Below are 20813 nucleotides of genomic sequence, written 5' to 3' on the forward strand. Positions count from 1 at the left end.
GACAACGCATCGGCAGCGAGAGCTCATTGTTGCGTACGTGTTCGCTACAGCGCATCCAATCTTACTCTGAATAAGAAAGATATTCCTTCTAATGATAACAAACCTAAAGTTAGCTTTGCATGTCTAGAATGGTAAGTCTGGCGTGCTGTTTAACTTGGCGCGTTTTGCAGACGCTGGACATTTAGAGGGTTTTGCACCCGAAGACAACGAGCAGTTAGCGCCTTTTCCAACCGAACACCATTTTCTACAGCCATTTTCAACGGTTTATAGCAGCTTTTGCACTTTGAAACCTAATCCACCGTGTAGGCAGTGAAAAAATCCATATGGTAGTGTGCTCAACACAAAATCGAGAAAAAATGCGTTTGGCAGCTTTTGCATATGGGCTACTCAGATGATCTGAAGATGGCGATTTAATTTCGCTGAAACTAGTAATCATCGTGTATACTTATGCGATCTGGACGAATAAACTTCTGCAATAAGGACAATAACAGTGAAAACGAAAGTTCTCTGTTTGAGAGTCAATTTGATGTTACTGCCATCGTGTCGGACTGTAAGGGACTGATATCATGAGCCGATTTATAGCTATGATGTTGCACCCTGTCTGACATGAATGCATGAATTCGATAGGGAAGAGGGTTATAAAGCCGTCTTTCATCTATCAGAATGGGTTAATAGGCATAATGTTCGCATTTGTAGTTCGTAAAATCCGCAAGTTGTCATTGAACATGTTCGTGATAGCCCTAAACTAAATGTGTGGTGCGGTCTAATGCACGACAGCAGTGTTCGACTGTTCTTGTTTGCGGAACAAACAATGAATGGATCAGTGTATCTGGACATGTTGGAGCAGTTTGTGTATCCTCAGATACAAGTCTTGCAAACCAACATCGTTTTTCAACAAGATGGAGCTCCGCCGCATTGGTCAACGGCTGTTCGCAAGTTCCTGGATAGGAAATTTCCCAGTCGTCGGATCGGACGCGGAGGACCCATTGCCTGGCCACCACGTTCACCCAGCATTACGCCGCTTGTTTTCTTCATGTGGGGATTCGTGACAAACCGCTTATATGCGACCAAAGTGGACGATATTCCTACGTTGCAACATCATATCACTAATGCGATTGCACCAATAACAGAGGAAATGTTACAAAGAACTTGGCAATAATTTGAATATAGATTCGATATTCTTCGTGCTACAAATGGCTCACTTGTAGAGGTGTACTGATGATAAGTAAATGATTTCTTTGAGATGCTCTACAATATGGTGTATTTTTCATTGTCGTATTTACTGCGGTTTTTTTTCCTGGGTCTTTGAAATCAAGGAGGTTTCAGTGAGACACCCTGTATTTTGCCATACTATTAACGTACAGAACTATCTCATCTACGCCGATATAGCGAAGCTTAAGTTTTTATTTAATTTTTTTCAATCCAGTACTGTAATTTTTAAGAAGTCGTTGTTAGCCAGTAAAAAGAGAATTTGGTAGCACGAAAATAAACATGGAATTTCTTCTCGTATCTTAATACAAACCAACAAAATGAGGTATTTCTTCTGGTATTGTCCTCTCTGCTTGCCTGGTGCTTGTTTGATAAGACACTCTGTTTCAAGATTCTGTCGCAATAGCGAATGATTTTTGGTCTGTTGGTTGAGATTTTAAGTAATTAACTAAGGTTTTTGCTATATGTTGCTGCACAACTGTCAATCTGGTACCACAACTCCTAACTGCCACAATAGCATCCGAATTTTCAGTAGGTGGAAACTGTGTTCTGATTCTAAATGTCGAAAGTATGAGAGTTAAGTTTATGATATTTTCGAATACTTATCTGAATGAACATCGTATTCTTGAACACAGGTGAAGAACACCTACCTGCCCACCTGCCCCCCATCCCACCCCATATATATATATATATATATATATATATATATATATATATATATATATATATATATATATATGAAAAGTGAGACGTATCTGTCCAGCAATAGACTGTGATGTATCAACATATCAACAACACTGAACATCAGAAATATTAATGATCTGCAGTGGCTCTTTATCTGCGTCAGATATTTACCACTCCAATCATTTACATGCCCGACAATGATGTGCACGCGTACAAAACTACAATGACATCTGACCATGTCTCTAAGGTGCTTCATTTTATTTTGTCAGACAGTGGATTTTACGATCTGCCTCTGACGATATGAAACTCTCGTTTGAACAGTAATGTGAAGGAATAGCTTCGTTCAACGAAATATTGACATATTTGCCATTTTCTCAGCGTTCGGGATGAAACCTTCGTTAACCTAAGGGCAGAAAATGAGTTACATTTGGTTTACGGTTTGTGCTGTATGACAATCGTTGCTTCACTCTATGATATCTGATGTCAGGACAGCCAGCAGTTTTGCGCAGTGGGAAATATTTACGCTAAGCACATGTCATGTATGATTGTACTATAATGATACGAAAACAACTTGATTTAAATTTCAGTTAACAGGAATCTAACGTGTAGCGTCCTCAGACGGAGTTCCATAAAGCTGTAAAAATAAAATCAATGTACAAATATTTACACTTCAGGGTAAATATATCTGGAAAATGTTATTATTTGTCTTCTGGAGTTGAAAAATCTTGCTATTGCATTGATCCTAAGAATATTTTGCAAGCATTGAATTCGTTTGCATCAGCCAGTAATAGCAAATGTCCAAGGAGACATAGCCCCTGTGATCATCAACTTTTTAATTCCTGATATCTTGCGTCATTGCAGGAGACATGAAAGATCGGGTTCTGATACTACAACAGCTATGCGTGAAACATTGGATTTAATTGTTGTAAACTGAAAGCCTTAGTATACAGCAGGGGAAGGGGTCGCTATTGACGACATGTAGGATGCATTTCGAGGGGATGCAACTTCAAAATGCACATAAAAGAACAATTGATACCACATAAAAAATAAGTGGTTTGTGTAAACATGCAATTGGTTCTTTTATGCTTGTATATACACGGAAAAGGACGAAAGAAACCTAGAGCTGTCGAGCTTCAGTGACCACGAGGCCCATTAATAGGGGGTTCACAGCAAGGGGGTTGAGCTCACGGCTCCCCTTGCGCTAACTATCATGTTTGCAGTGGTGTCGGGTGGAACCTCATTGAATGGAGTAGAATGCCCTTCTGTGCTGAGTCCCGCTTCAAACCGAACTCCGATGACCGGCGAAGACGTTTGGAAATTGGAAAGGGACAAAACTGCTGAGGTCATCGGTCCCTAGGCTTACACTAAGGATAACACGCACACCCAAGCCCAAGGGAGGACTCGAACCTCCGACGGGGGGAGCCGCGTGAACCGTGGCAAGGCGCCCTGACCGCACGGCTACCCCGCGCGGCCACGCGAAGACGTGTCTGGAGAGTCTCTGGACAGCGGTGGTATAGCAACTGGACTGTGACCGCCCATACGGCCGACAACTAGGAGTGAGTCTGGGATGCCACTCATTTCATAGCAGGATCCCTTGGGTTGTCATCCGCGGTGATCTTACAACACAGCGATACATCGACGATATCCTACGCCCCGTTTTCTTGCCCTACGTGGCAACTAATCCTGGGTTTACATTTCAGTGAGATAAAGCCCGTCCGCACACAACGAGAGTTTCTACTGCTTGTCTTTGTGCTTGTCAAATCATATCTTGATCATCAAGGTCGCCGGATCTCTGCCAAACTAAGGACGTTTGGACCATTAACGCAGGATACTTCAACCAGCTTAAGATTATGACAAGCCGGCCGTGGTGGCCGAGCGGTTCTGGGCGCTACAGCCTGCAACCGCGCGACCGCTACGGTCGCAGGTTCGAATCCTGCCTCGGGCACGGATGTGTGTGATGTCCATAGGTTAGTTAGGTTTAAGTAGTTCTAAGTTTTAGTGGACTGATGACCTTCGAAATGGCTCAGAGCCATTTGAACCATTTGATTATGACGATCTAACCGGCCGATTGGACAGAATTTGACACTATATGCCTCGGGAGGACATCAACAATTCAATCAATGGCCAGTCGAATAACTGCTCGCTTAAGGTTCAGAGGTGGACCAACGCACTACTGACTTACCCAATTTGTGAAGGTCTTTCTCGTCAATAAATCATCCAGTTTTTCTAAAATTGTAGTCGTTTGTTTGTCTGTACATATACGTTACAGTTACCGATTTCCAACCCATTCTGATAATTCCCTTGTCGGTTTCGTCTGTTACCTCTGGCGTTCACGTCTATTCTCTTTGGCATAATACTGTCTCCTGCCTGTCAAGAATTGCATTCTCGGTGTCTGTTTCCAAGTAAGTGAGTGTATACTATGCCGTTAACGTCATGGTGATGAAGACGCTTATTCGAACTTCATGGATGAGTTGTTTATTACTTCATTAAGAGTCACAATTGAAAACAATGTTTACCAGTTGCTGCAGTAACAAGAAATGGTACAGTGAGCACCTCTAATCAACTGACATTCCAGCGGCGGCGTACGCAAGAGATACATTACGTCAAACAAAGGGTGGAGAACACAGCACGGCTGTTAAGATGGTGAACAAAGAGGGCGGTCCAAGAGCCGAGAAAGCTCATCAAAGAGCGCCGCTAAGTAGCAGGGATGCACGTCTTTTATTACCGCTCTGTCTCGTTCAACAGCAAAGCAGCCAGTGTGGAAATTAGATACGACCTGAATAACGGCAATAAAAAGTTGTTCATAAGTTCGCCACAAAGGCCGCACCTCCATTTAAGTACGTCTTCATTCGACTTTAATGCTGGCAGCCCAACCTTTTGGACACGGTGTTCTTGCTCGTACCGCTAAGCCTCCTGAATCCAGAGCAGAGCAGTGGGCCTAATGGAGTGGAAACTGGTCGCTTCCGCAAGTAATGGACAGCACGCAGCCACAAAACGCACGGCGAAAGCAGGGGACCTGTGCGGACATTCTGCAGTTCCACGATCTGCAACGGTGCGGTGCGGCTGTAAACGCGTGTGGGTTAGAGCGTAGCTTAAACTGTTCAAAACCAATTTGCAACACCCTTGCTTACTGTCACTTGTGCACTGGAGATAATACTAAAAATGCATTCTCTGTGATAGTCTGTAGAGCTCGCGTAGTTTCCAAAAGTGAAGTCTACACTGATGCATATCCATGACGTCAACATGCCTCGAAATGTCATTTCTAGATTACAAACGATATTATCCACACATATTATAGAAAAGGATGTATGTATGTAAGTATTTGTGTGTGTGTGTGTGTGTGTGTGTGTGTGTGTGTATTCCACATCTCTTTCCACTTTGTATGTATATACCTTAGTGTCAGGCAACAATCGCTGTGGGGATAAGAACCACCTGCCTATCAGAGGGGTGAGGGTGGGGCTGGAAAAACAAAGCGTAGCCCGCGAAGTGTAAATTCCCCAACTGTATTCATCTATTATTTGAGAATGAGCGCATTTAGCGACTTGCAACAAACATTACGCACAATTCTAAAAACAAAAATTATATGTAATTTCAAAGCTTTACGAATTTATTTCTCGCTGGCAACCACTACAAAATGATGCAAGGAAAAAAGTTTACGCTTACGACATTCCGCTGTTCACGCATGAGGCATGGCGTTATAATTTTTTACTTCTTTACCGCAATCTGTATTCATGGCACACTTTGCACATAGTCGTCTGAGAGACAATAAATCAGAATTAATTGAACTTTAATCCCTTTAATGTAAATAGATAGAATCGCAAACAGGATACATATCGCTGAATGTGACTGCAAAGTTATATGATTGTACGACGTCTGGTTAAGGAAATATAAACAATGAGTTGCGAGAAAAACTGCCGCATCATGCATGACGTTCAAATTGAATACCTTCCCTACCAAGTGGTAGAGCACCTGCCCGCGAAAGGCAAAGGTCCAGAGTTCGAGTCTCGGTCCGACACACAGTTTTAATCTGCCAGGAAGTTTCATATCAGCGCACACTCCGCTGCTGAGTGAAAATCTAATTTATTTTCTTGCGAACTTAAAGATTCTGTCACGCTGATGGAATTAATACGGCCTCTTTTTGGAAGGTATTAGTCAACGTTTCTTTAACGCTACTTTTCGTTGACTGAAATACTATTTACTATTGCAGAGAGAAGAGGACGGGCTTCAAGAAGCCTATCGAGGTAGGCAGACTGAATTTTCTGCATCGAAACTAAAGCGTAGAGTTTTTGGCTGGACTGAAGTACGTGTGGGGAGTAGGAGCAAAGAACTCACCCCGTCGCAACGGCTAATATGCACTCTGTACAAGAACCAAGAGGGAAAAATACGTATGGAAGACCAAGAACGAAGCACTCGGATTGTCTCGCCCGTAATGCTCAATCTATATATCGAAAACGTAATGCCATAAATAAAAGATAGGTTCAAAAGTGGAATTAAAATTCGAAGATAAGAATTTCAGTGATAATATTCGCTGATGACACTGATGTCCATAGTGAAGCTGAAGAAGAATTACTGGGTCTATTGAACTGATTGAACAGCTTAATAAGTACAGAATATGGATTGAGAATAAACCGAAAAAGACGAAAGCTATGAGAAGTGGCAGAGAACAGCGAGAAACTTAATATGAAAACTGGTGGTCACGAAGTAGGTGAAGTTAAGGAATCCTCCTACCTTGGGAGCGAAATAACACATGGTGGACGAAGCAAGGACAGAAAAAGCCGACTAGCACAGGCGAAGAGGGGATTCTCGCTCAAGAGGAGTTCAGTGGTGTCAAAGGCAGGCGTGAGTGTGTACCTCGATACCTGTCCGAAAAAATAAAAAAAATAAGAAACAAGAAGTCTTATCTATATATAAAAACCTGCAGATAAACCCAGAGTTGCCTAGGTACTTATTCATAGCCGTGCGCCCACACACGTACCACCGAGCGAGGTGGCGCAGTGGTTAGCACACTGGACTCGCATTCGGGAGGACGACGGTTCAATCCCGTCTCCGGCCATCCTGATTTAGGTTTTCCGTGATTTCCCTATATCGTTTCAGGCGAATGCCGAGATGGTTCCTTTGAAAGGGCACGGCCGATTTCCTTCCCAATCCTTCCCTAACCCGAGCTTGCGCTCCGTCTCTAATGACCTCGTTGTCGACGGGACGTTAAACACTACCCACCACCACCACACACGTACCACACAGGGTCCGGCCTTGTGCACTCGGATTGTCTCGCCCGTAATGCTCAATCTATATATCGAAAACGTAATGCCATAAATAAAAGATAGGTTCAAGAGTGGAATTAAAATTCGAAGATAAGAATTTCAGTGATAATATTCGCTGATGACACTGATGTCCATAGTGAAGCTGAAGAAGAATTACTGGGTCTATTGAACTGATTGAACAGCTTAATAAGTACAGAATATGGATTGAGAATAATACAGTATCTCCTGAACTATGTGTTATACACTCATATAAGTTTGTAGATACATTTAGCGGTTTATATGACTGCTGTCTGAAAAAGGAGTTGCGAATGGAATTAGTATCAATGAAGCAATAAATTTAAACATGCACGATGTGGCAGTTTTTCAAGCATCTCACTGTTAATGGCGTCATGTCTCCTGAACTATTGTCGTGCAATAATATAATGTGGTAGGTACATTCAGCGACATATGTGGACACGGTCTGCGAAATTTACTGCGAACAGAGTTAACAGCAGGGAAGTATTCAATTTGAACGTCATGCATGATGCGGCAGTTTTTCTCGCAACTCATTGTTTATATTTCCTTAACCAGACGTCGTACAATCATATAACTTTGCAGTCACATTCAGCGATATGTATCCTGTTTGCGATTCTATCTATTTACATTAAAGGGATTAAAGTTCAATTAATTCTGATTTATTGTCTCTCAGACGAATTAAATGGCTATCAATTTCTCTAGTAATTACGGAAACTATTATCAGTCTAATTTCACTTCTATGCTGTACTGCTACAAATCTTTACAGGCAAAGCAGCCAGAACTACTCTTTCAACCTGAATATCCAAACAGTTATTGATCCAGAACTAAACGAGAGTTACTAGAGGGACTTTCAATAAGTAATGCAACACACTGTTTTCTGAAAGCAGGTTAGCTTTATTCAGGATTCCAATGCACCACGTTTTTCCCCACTCTTTCGGCTACAAAATCCTATTTTTTCAACACAATCTCCGTTCACACGACGGCCTTACGCCACCTCACTGGGAGGGCCTGTACGCACGCATTGTGCCAATCTGCTGGTCGGCGTCAGAGAAAGCGTCTTGCTGCTTCACTGATTTCCCCATCATCTACGTACTGCTTCCCGCAGAGTGCATCCGTCATTACGCCAAACAAATGAAAGCTTTTTATGGTGTCCTGTTAGGGGGCGAGGAATCCAGCGAGCTCACATCTGGTGCACGAGTGTGTCAGCGCTGCCGACAGAGACATTCAGTTCAGGAGCGAGGTATTTGATTGTGACCTGTCGATCACCTCGAATGAGAGTGTCCGCACGTTCCAACACTGCAGGAGTCACAGCTGTGCGCGGCCAGCAGACACTTGGGACATGGTACAGGTTTCCGCAACGCTGTTGCGACGATGACAGAGGCCTCGCGCCAAACGACTCAAAATGCTTTGTTTCACTTCAGGCCTCCGTAGACATTCTTCAAGCGCCTATGAATATGTGCGTTGCACTGGTTTACCTCGAAAGAAACCCAATGACGGCTCTCTGCTTGAAATGCATCCCGTTACAGACGCCATTTTGAAGGTTATGTATGGCGCATATTTTTACTTAGCTTCCAATAAAAACAAAGATCCATACTTCATATATACCCTCCATACATACTCTCATTCTTTCCAAACATTCACGGAACGAAATTTAATCAAGCCACAATTTAGAAATGATTTATTTTACGTCGTCAAATTAATGTAGTCAGAAATAAAATAGATCCTAGATAAGAAATTTCTATGGACTCAGAATACAATCATAGTTTCAGATGAGGTTGTAAGTAAATATATTACAATCGCTATGTGTGCCGTATTACAAGAAAGGTTATAATTGTTTTTATGCTACCTTTCATATAGTCGAAAGTATCGTAGTTAATGGTGTGAAATTTAAACAGTACAGTTTTAGGAGCAACTTAAAACTATGTCTGAAACATTAAATAAATCGGAGAAGAATTAACAGTATTCCTTTACATTCATACGCTTCGATCACAGGCTAGACGGGTCCAGTGCCCAGATACATAGTGTCAGCTGCACATCTGCCTAACAATTAAAATAATAAAAAAGAAAATCTCCCTCCCGGCAGCAGGGCGAGACAAACTCTGTGACTGTGCGCATCACTGCAAGTAATAGTAACCCGGAATAATCTGCTACGGTACATGATATTTCTCCTAAAGCTTACTCCTGTTTCTCTCAGAATTTCTAGTACCTTCTGCCATTTTACTGCCGAACGCTTTTCCCAGATTCAAAGCCATATGAAAGTGTCTCTACTTTTCTTCAGTCTTGCTTGCACTAACATGCGCGAAGTCGGAACTGCCTCTCTGATGCCTTCACATTTTCTAAAACCAAAGTGATCATCATGAAACAGATTCTCATTTTTTTCCATTCTTCTGTGTATTATTCTTGTCTGCAGCTTGGATGCATCAACTGTTAAGCTGACTGTGCAATAGTTCTCGCACTTTTCTGGTGTCACTAGAATCGGCATTGTGTGGATGATATTTTTCCGGAAGTCTTATGGTACGTCGCTAGTCTCATAGAATCCACACGCCAAGTAGGATAGTCGTTCTCCCAGTGAGTTCAGAAATTGCAATGGAATCTTATCTAGCCCTTCTGCCCTATTAGGTCTTAAGTCGTCCAAAGCTCTTTTTAAATTCTGGCGCTAATATTGGATCCTCTATGTCTTCCATATCGATTCCAATTTCTTCTTCTATCACATCATCAGACAAAACCTTCCCTCATAGAGGCCTTCAGTGCACTCTTTCCAACTATTGGGTCTCTCCTCTGCGTTTAACAGTGGAATTCTCATTAACTTATAGTGTGTCCATCACTGCTTTTAATTTCAGCGAAAGTTGTTTTGACTTTTCCGAAGGTCGTTTCTTTTTCTATTTCTTTCACCTTTCCTTCAGCCATTTCGCCTTGGCTTTCCTGCTCTTCGTATTTATTTCATTTCTATGGGATTTGTATTGCTGTAGTCTGGTCTTTCCCTGAACATTTTTGTGGTTCCTTTCCTCGTCGATCAGTTGAAGTACTTCATCTGTTACCCAAGATTTCTTCGCAGTTGCCTTCCTAATGAAAACTCTGTCCGTATAAATACAAATAAAACAGTTTATGCGTCAGTCACTTGTTTAGTTTGCCACTATGCGTTTCGATGGTTCACACCATCATCTTCAGGTGGAAAATTGTTTATTTACATGGCTGGTGTTGACGAAGAGTGCATACGTCTTTTCACAGTAGCAGACCAAGTCCAGTGTAGGCTACTTTGCGTCTTTTGTTACCGATAAAAATTGTTTATTTAGAAAAGGTACTTTAGAGGTTAAAATAGATGAATTTCTGACAGCGAATTGTACTTACAGGGACGGTAGAATTGTAGAAGGTCTGTATACTGTTGTCTGCTGCATGTCCTCCCCCTGCACATTGTATTTACACTGTCAATTCAGAATGATGTACATGTTACAGATGTGTTTGTTTACATTGGATACAGAGACAAAAAAATTAAATGATTCCTACATAAATATCTTCCTTTTGTTTTAAACATGGGTATGAGATTCATTTCAATACAGATATGTGCACACTTCAATTATTATATTAATTTCTTATATACATAAAGATTGCAACAGATCATGCATATGTATAGTAGGTTGCACATATTGAGGGATGAATGGAAGTGGTTACATTAATTGCTATGTAATGAAACTGTAAATTATGAGAATGCTTCAAGTACTTTGGCAAAGTTTTAGTAAAGTTGGTTGAACCTATTTCACTAATGCCGATGAGCAGATGTTCCCCAAGCTTCTTTCTGTGCTTATAGATTTTTAGTTATTCATATAGAGACATCCTGTGTCCTTTGTTACGTGCCTGTATTATTTCAAGGTTGCTTTCTACATTGTCAAATGAATGTTCTGTATCTTTTATACGGGGGGCTGTTGCAAATTTGTAATGATGTGTTCATTGCGTCTAGTGCGGAAAAAACGAACTGTTTGACCTATGTACAATTATTGTTTGTTTAGGATGGTGTCGCTTGAGGATATTGGCTGTTTGGGAGATATTACCAAGTAGAGGGACGCATGTTGTTAATGTATTTTCTTGTTCTTTGTGGTTATTTTTCCATTTTCTTTTTCATTTTTTTAAACTAAATCGACTGTTAGTGTAGGTTATACCCATTAGTTTGTAGCTATTTGTTTTATGACTTTTATTTCATTTTGAGGCCTCTCCCCACTCAGTGGAATTTTTAGAGCTCTATGGATCGCTGACCAGTAACCTGCTAATTTGTGCATGTTGGGTTGGCAGGAGGAAGCATGTATGTTTTAGTCTGTGCTGATTGGTTTCCTGTGAATTTGGAAGACATATTTGTTATCTTGCTCGCAGATAGTTAAACCGAGGAAGTTAAATAATATCATTAACTTTCTGATGAATTTAATATTCCTATGCACTTTGTTGAACGTTTGGAGGATGTCTTGGACTTTATCTTTGTTTTCCCCATCAATGATCAGAATTGGATCATCTACGTATCTTCTGTAGAACTGATGTTTTTGAATGCTCGTTGCCTTTTTGTGAAAAGTTTTTGATCTAGGTGGCTGAGGAATATTTCGGTTATAGTTCCTGATATGCTAGCACCCATAGCCAGCCCATTTGCTTGTTTGTAGATTTTTTACATTGACAGAGAAGTAATTATATTTCAATACCAGTTCCAGAACGTTAATGAATTCGATGATTTCTGCTGGGGAGAGCTTCTTGTATTTTATTAGGTTTTGTTTAATAACAGCTAAAACTTAATGAATTGGGATGTTAGTATAAAGATTTGCTGCAAATAGAAAGATAATTTGGCATTTGGTAGGACAGTGTACGTCTTTCAGACGTACAGCAATGTTATAAACACCACCGAAATCGAATTCAATGATGAACTTGAGCGGTTTGCAAAAGTATGTACTGTCAAACACTTCCCTTAACTGCATTACTGTTTCGTTTCTAATTCTGAATAAAGTTATTCGTTTAGTTTCATATGAATTACTCCTTCAGTCTTTGATCTCTTTAAATCTAAACTTTTGTTGATAATTTTTCTTGTCCAGTTCCCTCCCTTCATTTTTCAATTAATTTAAAAATAGAGCACCAAAAACATATTGTTGTTGTCAGCCATTAGCGTCCCACTGCTGGACAAGGCTTCTTCCATCTTCCTGCTATCGTCTTGTACTGTGCGGTCGTTGGGCGTGATGATCCTCCAAACGCTCGCAGCTCACCACGCTGTCTCCATCTTTCTCTGCCCCTACTCGTTTTTTCTGCTGAGGACAGTCATTCTGTTGTTAAACTGTACCGTATGTCAAGATATCTTCTCGACACATAAGGCAGCTATTGTATTTTAGTGTTTAAACTTGACTCTGGTTTATTTTTTAACTCTTTATTTCTAAATGTGTCTCATCATATTACATTTAATGAACTGCGTTTCTGACCCCTCTGTGTCACTCAGATTTTATTTTTCTACTTGTATGTGAGAAACCATGTCTGAGAGCCATATGTGAGGGGAGAAGAACGGACAGGATGACGGGACACGTGTTAAATTAAGGAATAACCTCTATTGTACTAGAGGCAGCTGTAGAGGATAAAAACTGTAGCGACAGACACTAGACTGGATAACATGCATCAAATGAGGACGTATGGTGCAGGTGCGGGGGAAGGAATTCATGGTGGGTGGCATCAAATTAAAACCAGTCAGAAGATAGGTGACTAAAAAGAACTGATGGACGAGTTCAAGATTTTTCTTTTTTAGGTATACTTGCACGTTTCCCTTTATAAGAGACCTCAAATTCCAACACTTCCTTCGTGTACTCCTATCATCTAGTTTATAACTGTTGCTGGATGAACCGTTCCAAAGCATGCGTTTGCTCGGATTGTATGCTATTTAGATCAGCGGCAGTCTTGCTATCTCCTTAGTCATGATACTTATTTTTGACAGATATAAAACTTCAATAAGTGATATCCACCCTACCCATTATACAGCAATGAAAAATTATAAAAAGTGATTAACGTTCTAAAAATTAATGTCTCGAACGCTACTATATGAAACTGAATGAAACAAACACGAAAATTTAGTGAAGCACAAACAGTATATACATCCTAACATACAAAGTAAAGCGCGAAGGAGAAAACGAAATTAAGCTTCATGGGTTCAGAGGATATGTGATTTTCTTTCAGAGATTACAAAATCGAGTCAAATTTACAAACGGCTCGACAGTATCAGACCTTTTAACAATATGACGTTGCCCCCCCCCCCCCCCCCCCACTTCCAGCCTGGAGGCATGCACTGATAGGGTTGGTAGCTATTATTTTCTCTCCCTAGGCAAGCTGGCCAACGACCGATGTAACTGGTCCTTGATATCCCAGATACTCACACTAGGATGAAGTGACATCCAAGCTGGCCCCGTACATGTTTTATCCAGAACGGAACTGGTGATTTTGCTGTTGTGGGAGTACCTAAACATTATGCAGACAGTTTACAGAGACAAGCTCCACTTGTGGACAATGTTGTGCTGTTGAAAAATGGCATGGGAGATAACGTATGAGGACACACGATGTCTGCAACATATTGTTGTGCCATCAGAGTTCTCTCTGTCACTACCAGCCGTGACATGACGTCATACGAAATGACTGCCTACACCATAACACTAGGAGTGACACCCAATTGAATTTTTCAATTCAAGAGCTCAGTTCATGGGATCATTGATACAAATAACCATAATCTGCACAAATATTTAAACTCTCTTACTTTGATCCAGAAAGTTGTACATTATTCAGGAACATATGATTTCAACAATTTGCCAGTAGCTGTAAAAAGCTAAGTTAGCAATGAAGTACAATTTAACAGAACCCAAAAGGATCTGTTGATGAGCAACTGCTTCTACTTCGCTGACGAATTTCTTAGTAGAATCAAATGATATAATTTTTAGAACGTTCATAATTTTTTGTAATTTTTCATTGCTGTATATATATAATTAAATCTACTGCTAATTCTGTTGCTTATATGAATGTTACATAAAATCTGATTTCTACACATTTTCAGCGCAATAATACGGTCTGTGTAAGTTTTAAGAGTTGTAAAAATATTTTATGAATTACTGTGGATATACATATTTATATGATGCTTACTTCCGAGACGATTCCTTCGTCTGGTGTACAGCCGTCTATTTCGCCATTTCGCCTCCTGTCCGCACACTCGCAAAGGCACTGCGGCGGCGTCGTGCACGCGGCCATCCGCTGCTTTGGAGAAGCCCACTCTGCTTGTCAGCGCTCCAGTGTCCAGCTGGAATCTTCTTTCTTGACCATCCGAGAAATCCCTCTCCGCGAACCTGGTATGAGTGTAAGAGTCTCAGAAGACGCCGGACATGACCTCTCGAACACTACGGACGAACCTGTTGCCGGGTAACAGCCCAACAGCGTAATCGCGCGCAGTATCGACGAGAGCCAGCAGGACTCAGTGAAAAGTCGGGTATTAATCTTCAAATGTTTCCGATTTTTTGCTTATTCCACTTCCTTCAGGACTTCTTCACTTAAGGATATGTGGACGGTACATTCGCTGGAAATGTGTAGACATACAAAATAAAGGTGTAGACAGTTAATAACATTTGTTTTATGTAAAAAGCTTCACGAGTAATCGGAGCGATTACTTTTCAGCACTCCCTTATACGTACTATTACTTGAGATATTCTTCAATCTTGAGGCTATCCTCAGTGTGGATATAAGCAGTGAAAATATGTTTATCTATTTCCCTATTTAATCTGCCATCGCCAACGACGCTTATAAAAGGGGAGGCAACGTGATGCGCAGCTGCGCTGTGAAGCCACTTCGCATAAAACGTGTCTGCTCTCTGTTGTTGCACCCTCGTTATCATTACAGTTCTGCCGGTTGTATGTACTCGCTATACCGTTCCTCGGCATATTTACTTTTACTGGTCAGGTAGTATATTTCGCTTTTACACTGAGCTATTGTTTGTCCCCGTTCCTAATTAAGTTTCTTGGTGTTATATTTTAGTAACCAAGCATTCAGAAAGCGATTTCTTGTGTACGCTACACTCATTCAACTCACACATCTGCGAGATATCTAGATTGTGTCTAAGTATTGTAACTAGAATCAGTTATCGTTGGCTCTTTGAAACTCCACTTATTAATTTCGCAATGTTTGAACACAGTTCAGCAGAATTCTGTCGGTGCGGAATGTGGTTATCCCGAGCTATAATGGAACTCTTACTGGCATTCTTGATGATACGGTATGATGAACATTCCCAAGCTGTCCTGGCTGGCTGGTCCTAAGTCGAACTATAAAAGGAAAAGAAATGAATCAGAGCAGAACAGAAAGGCGTCTCGCTTTGGACGGGTGACAAAGGGTCTGAGTTTCCCGTCCTTGGACATTCTTGGTTGGTATTTCTGAATGCTGAACCTATGGTTAGACGCTGTTGGCACGGCTACGACCTACAAAAGAACGAACGTTTGGCCACCAGATTACCGCTGACTACGTTTTACTACTCCCAGTTTGTTAATGGCCTTCCATCGCATGCTGAGTCGTAAAAGACACACGTAGCCCAGTCTCCTATTCTAGTTGCTTTCTCTCACCAAACTTGTTTCAGCAACTGCGCTTCTCTGAAAGATATATCTGCTTCGTGCAGATGACGCAAGCACATTACTGGGGGCTTAGTTTGCATCTGACAACTTTGTGCAGCACAAGCACAGTCCTAACACGTAAAGTAGCGACTACTACTGTTGAGAAAGGCCGTGTCTTAACTCATAATAATAAAGTTTGTTTACCATTTCTGGTTACTATACATCGTCTAAAACGATTCGTGCACTTTTATAAGACTGCATCTAGATAAATCAAAATAAAACCACTTTTTGCGAGCACGTTTGGACTGTTGCTTCAGTGTGGCGTCGCAACTCGCCCAAAGTTGAGGGATGAGGGAAAAGGGGGGGGGGGGGGCAGGGGAGCCTTTCATGGACTCCCACAAAGAAAATCACATACGTTAAGACCATCTTGCACGCCAATGGCGCAATTCGAGGTCCTTACGCCCGTTACAACCAGTCTCATTTGCTAACAAATGATCTTGCATATAGGTTTCACGTGAGTGGCGCGCTCCGTCGTGTCAGAAAATCACGTTTTCGGCATGTAGCCCCCACTGTTTAAAAATCCAGTTATCCAACATAACCAAATCGTTTTTTCCGCATTAAACAACCGGCTGTAAATTGTTTTCGGGAAACAATGCAAAACAAACGAATATTTGGAAAGGTTCTATATTGATCGATCATGGTACATGACATGTAAGTTTGTGAAGTTCCTCCTGTTTTGGATGGTATTTTATTTTCTAAAATTTACGTTTACTAGAATGCTGCAAGTGGAAGAACTAATTAGCTGCCTTAAGCAGCGCTGGAGAATACGATGGCAGCATGTAGGAAGCTCGTTGCCATGAAGGTAGTGTTGATGAGCGGACTGTATGGTGTGGCAGTGAATCACGGCAGTGGGAAGAAGTATGCTCGTCTTGGCAGAGAATCTTGTTTGACAGTCAATACATGGAGGAACCGCAAGTGTTCTGACGCTACACTTTCATAATTTTCTTTATTAAATATTACTTACTGAAGTGTACCTTTGACATAGCAATATTGAGAGGAGCCTACGTCTCATCAGGGCATTAATAATAGAATATCGCTTGCAGTAAACCAGTTAATTCAGTGGGCAAGTGAATATTATAAAATTTCCGATGATGTAGAAAGCTTTATGATGTAAGCAAGAGAGTTCGGCCGTGTGCCTATCTCGCTAGGTGGCAATAGGATGTACTCGGGGCCTGTTCTTAAGTGGTAGTCGGCTTTACGATGCTCTTGTCATTAACTTTTTGAGATCAATAGTTTCAGACTATTAAATCTTTGATGTTTTATGGTGTTTGCCAAATTTCAGGTAAATTAGCCATCCGCATCACCTTTAATAATCACAGGTTGCCTGGTCGCATCGTCTGAAGAATGCTGATTGATGTCCCCCTGACAGCTAAAGAACATTTGCTTGAAACGTTTCGTAATTTGCATCTGGACAAACAGTTTCCGTTGTGAGCTCTCGTATCTCTTTCGACTGACAAAATTGCTGTTAAAAGTTGTGGTCGAAATATAGGAGGGTTGGGCAAATATGCAACCTAGTAGAATCATTGGCTCGAACGCAAGTCTTATGGGTGGTTACACAACGCTTCATTGATCACCCTTTGGCCAATTTGTATACAGAATTTGATTTTTTCTTAGTTTCCTAGCAGTTGATGAGAACTGCAAAATATAGCGAGATTCGAAAATAAAACTGTAAACACAGGATAATTCAGTAATTGAAGGTGACACATGTTTATGATAGAATGGTTCAAATGGGTCTGAGCGCTAGAACTTAGAACTACTTAAACCTAACTAACCTAAGGACATCACACACATCCATGCCCGAGGCAGGATTCGAACCTCTGACCGTAGCAGTCCCGCGGTTCCGGACTGCAGCGCCTAGAACCGCACGGCCACCGCGGCCGGCATTTATGATTGAAACTGAACAAAGTTTGCTGCAGTGGTAATACTGATGGAGAAATACTGAATAGAATTGCGAAAAAAAGAAATGTGTCGTACAACATAACGATAGTAACAAATCTTTAATTTTGATAATTAAGGGAAGTATGGAAGGTAATAACTGAAGAAGGAGACCAAGTTTTGAATACAGGAGGAGTTTCAAATCGACTTAGTAGTTTTACAGAGAGACAGAGGCTTGGACAGGACAAGATAGTGTGGAGAAAGGAATCGTTAGCGCTAGGATTTGACCCGGAACAAGTCCCGTCCACTCACCCCCGCTTTTCCCGGTCTTTGTTCGGCGCCTGGGCATCGTTTCAGTTGACCCACGTCGTTTACCGCGTTCGGCTGCACTTGGAGGTCTTAAATTTTGCCAGATAGTTAAAAGACACGTTACAAGAAACGTGCTCAATTGGCATGAGCTGTACCAGGTACTTCAACAGCAAACATAAGAGAAAACAATTTAGCACTGAATTCTTTAAATACGAGAGCTCAGTATTCAGATGAGTAGCCTATGAAGAAACATACTTCTATGTGAGAAAAAGCACCCAAAGCTGAAACAGGAAAAACCTACCCTCAAAGAATAATTTGCTTGGAGAAAGAGGAACCACAGTATACTTGACACTTGAGTTTCAGAACTCAGACAGTATATGTGAAACAAGCACCAATGATCACTATACTTCCTGAGGGCATCACAATTACTTTGTCCTTGTTAGAACGATCCAAGCCGTTTTGGCGTGTTATTCACTGAATGGTTTTGCTGAAAAGTTTTAGGGGTGGAAGAAGACGTTTTACAGCCGTGAAAGATTGCAGCATTTATTTCCTCCATAACTGCTCTGTGACAAACATACACATCATCATCATTATTTTTTAAAAATGGTTTGAATGACATTTACAAAATTAATAAATGTTTTGGTCGAAAACAGACAGGACAAAGAATAACAACAGATTATTTTTCTGAGACGTTTGCAACAGAATATAGGACACTAGTCACACAGAAACAGCCACAATTATTTATAACCTCGTTTATAATGCGCATGTATGGCACTGGAAGAATTTACAAGTTAAAATTTACACATTACCCATACAAATACTAACGAAATATGTCATATAAGCAAATATCTTCCGGGTGAAATCTTTCTACTTTATGGCATCCTTATATTCTTTAATTATTGTGAGCTGCTATGAGGGCCTACATAAACAAAACGACTTTTACTTATTTCTGTATAACGGTGATTTTAGACAACAGAGTTATTCGACTGCATCCGTGGCTTTACTACCGACATGACAGATTCAAGACCATTGTTTTCGCATTGTATGTTTGCTCTGCTGTTTCCCTCAAATAAACGTATTATGATAAGTGAATTAGTTAATGAAAATTTTTCCTTATTGCCCTTAAAGAGCATCACGTTATTTTTTCTTTTCTATTGCTGGCGATGCTTTCAATTCTATATAAATATTTTTATTTCTTTAATAATGCACATTCATATTATATTACTATCCAGAAAAACTTAAATTTCTTATCATTACTGAATTTCATCACAGTGTAACATGTGTTGGACAGTGACGATAACAACTTTGATGTAGCTTCCAGTTTGCGGAACTGGCGGCTGTTTAGGGGAGGGTCTTGATGCTATGGATAGGCATGGAGGGGGAGGGGGGGGGGTGAAGGGGCGGGACTTGTTCCGGGTGAAATCTTAGCGCTAAGGGCACGTTGTGGAGAGCTTCCTCAAACGTCTTTGGACTGAAGACCACAACAACAGCAACAACATTTACGCCCTGCTTTTCAGTACATCATCAATTGAAGTAAGGAATGATTAAGTTCTGTTTGTGGGGAAGTCCTGACTGTCACGACAGCTGCTCACATGTTCCTTTTCCATTTTCTTTTTTTCACAGTTTTGCTTAACCTTGGGGGGCACCTAAGCGACCCAGACAGTTGTTGAGTACCTGTTCATTCCTGATGGCCTCGCCGCGGAGCAGGCAACCCCGCAGAGGGGAGCCGCGTGATGTATGCCGGGAAGCTGCGACGAGAGGCGGTCGCCGCCCCCGGCGTGTTCCTCATCAGCCGGGGCCCGCACACTCCCACAGCCACCAGGCCGCTCCCCTGGGACCTCGGCTCGCTTCCCAGAAGTCCATCTGGTGTCGCCGCCCTCCCAGGCCGTCTCACACCGTTTGCTACCAACAACGGCGACCGTAACCTAAACGGGGAACAAAAAACGAGACATGTGCTAATGACGCGTAACGCATCTGTTGTGTGTGTGAAGGGCAACGGAGATCAAAAGCAACGCGGTATCTTCAACAGAAGGACGATCATGCGAAAGCCAACTCGGCGTAGAATCGATTGGGCTATTGTAAGTAGGCTGTTTAAGTTTTTATGTTGGTAACGCCACGTAGCGCTCTGTATGTAAACACTGACTGTGCTGTGTGCAGTCTGTGGCTGATTTGCTTTGTTGAAACATTTGCTATTGTGTTGCACAGTTGGATGTGAACAGCGCGTAGCGTTGCGCAGTTGGAGGTGAGCCGCCAGCAGTGGTGGATGTGGGGAGAGAGATGGCAGAGTTTTGAGAGCGGGTGATCTGGACGTGTGTCTGTCAGAAAAAGGAAATTTATAAGACTGGATGTCATGAACTGATATATATAATGACTTTTGAACACTATTAAGGTAAATACATTGTTTGTTCTCTATCAAAATCTTTCATTGCTAACTATACCTATCAGTAGTTAGTGCCTTCCGTAGTTTGAATCTTTTACTCAGCTGGTAGTAGTGGCGCTCGCTGTATTGCAGTAGTTCGAGTAACGAAGATTTTTGTGAGGTAAGTGATTCATGAAAGGTATAGGTTATTGTTATTCAGGGCCATTCTTTTGTAGAGATTATTAAAGGTCAGATTATGTTGCGCTAAAAATATTGTGTGTCAATTTTGTGTTGATCAGGAAAGCAAAGAGAGAAATTTCTTGAGTACGTTCAGTTTTGCTCAGCTGTTTGAAAATCAAAAAACGTAGAGGTTTTCCAGCTGTGTCATTTATAAATTTTTTAGAACAGGATGTTTCAGTATTTATTATATTGTTGAGTGCTGGACGTATCAACACAGTC

The sequence above is a fragment of the Schistocerca americana genome, chromosome 3 (assembly GCF_021461395.2).
Source record: "Schistocerca americana isolate TAMUIC-IGC-003095 chromosome 3, iqSchAmer2.1, whole genome shotgun sequence".
NCBI classification, from domain to species: Eukaryota; Metazoa; Arthropoda; class Insecta; order Orthoptera; family Acrididae; genus Schistocerca; species Schistocerca americana.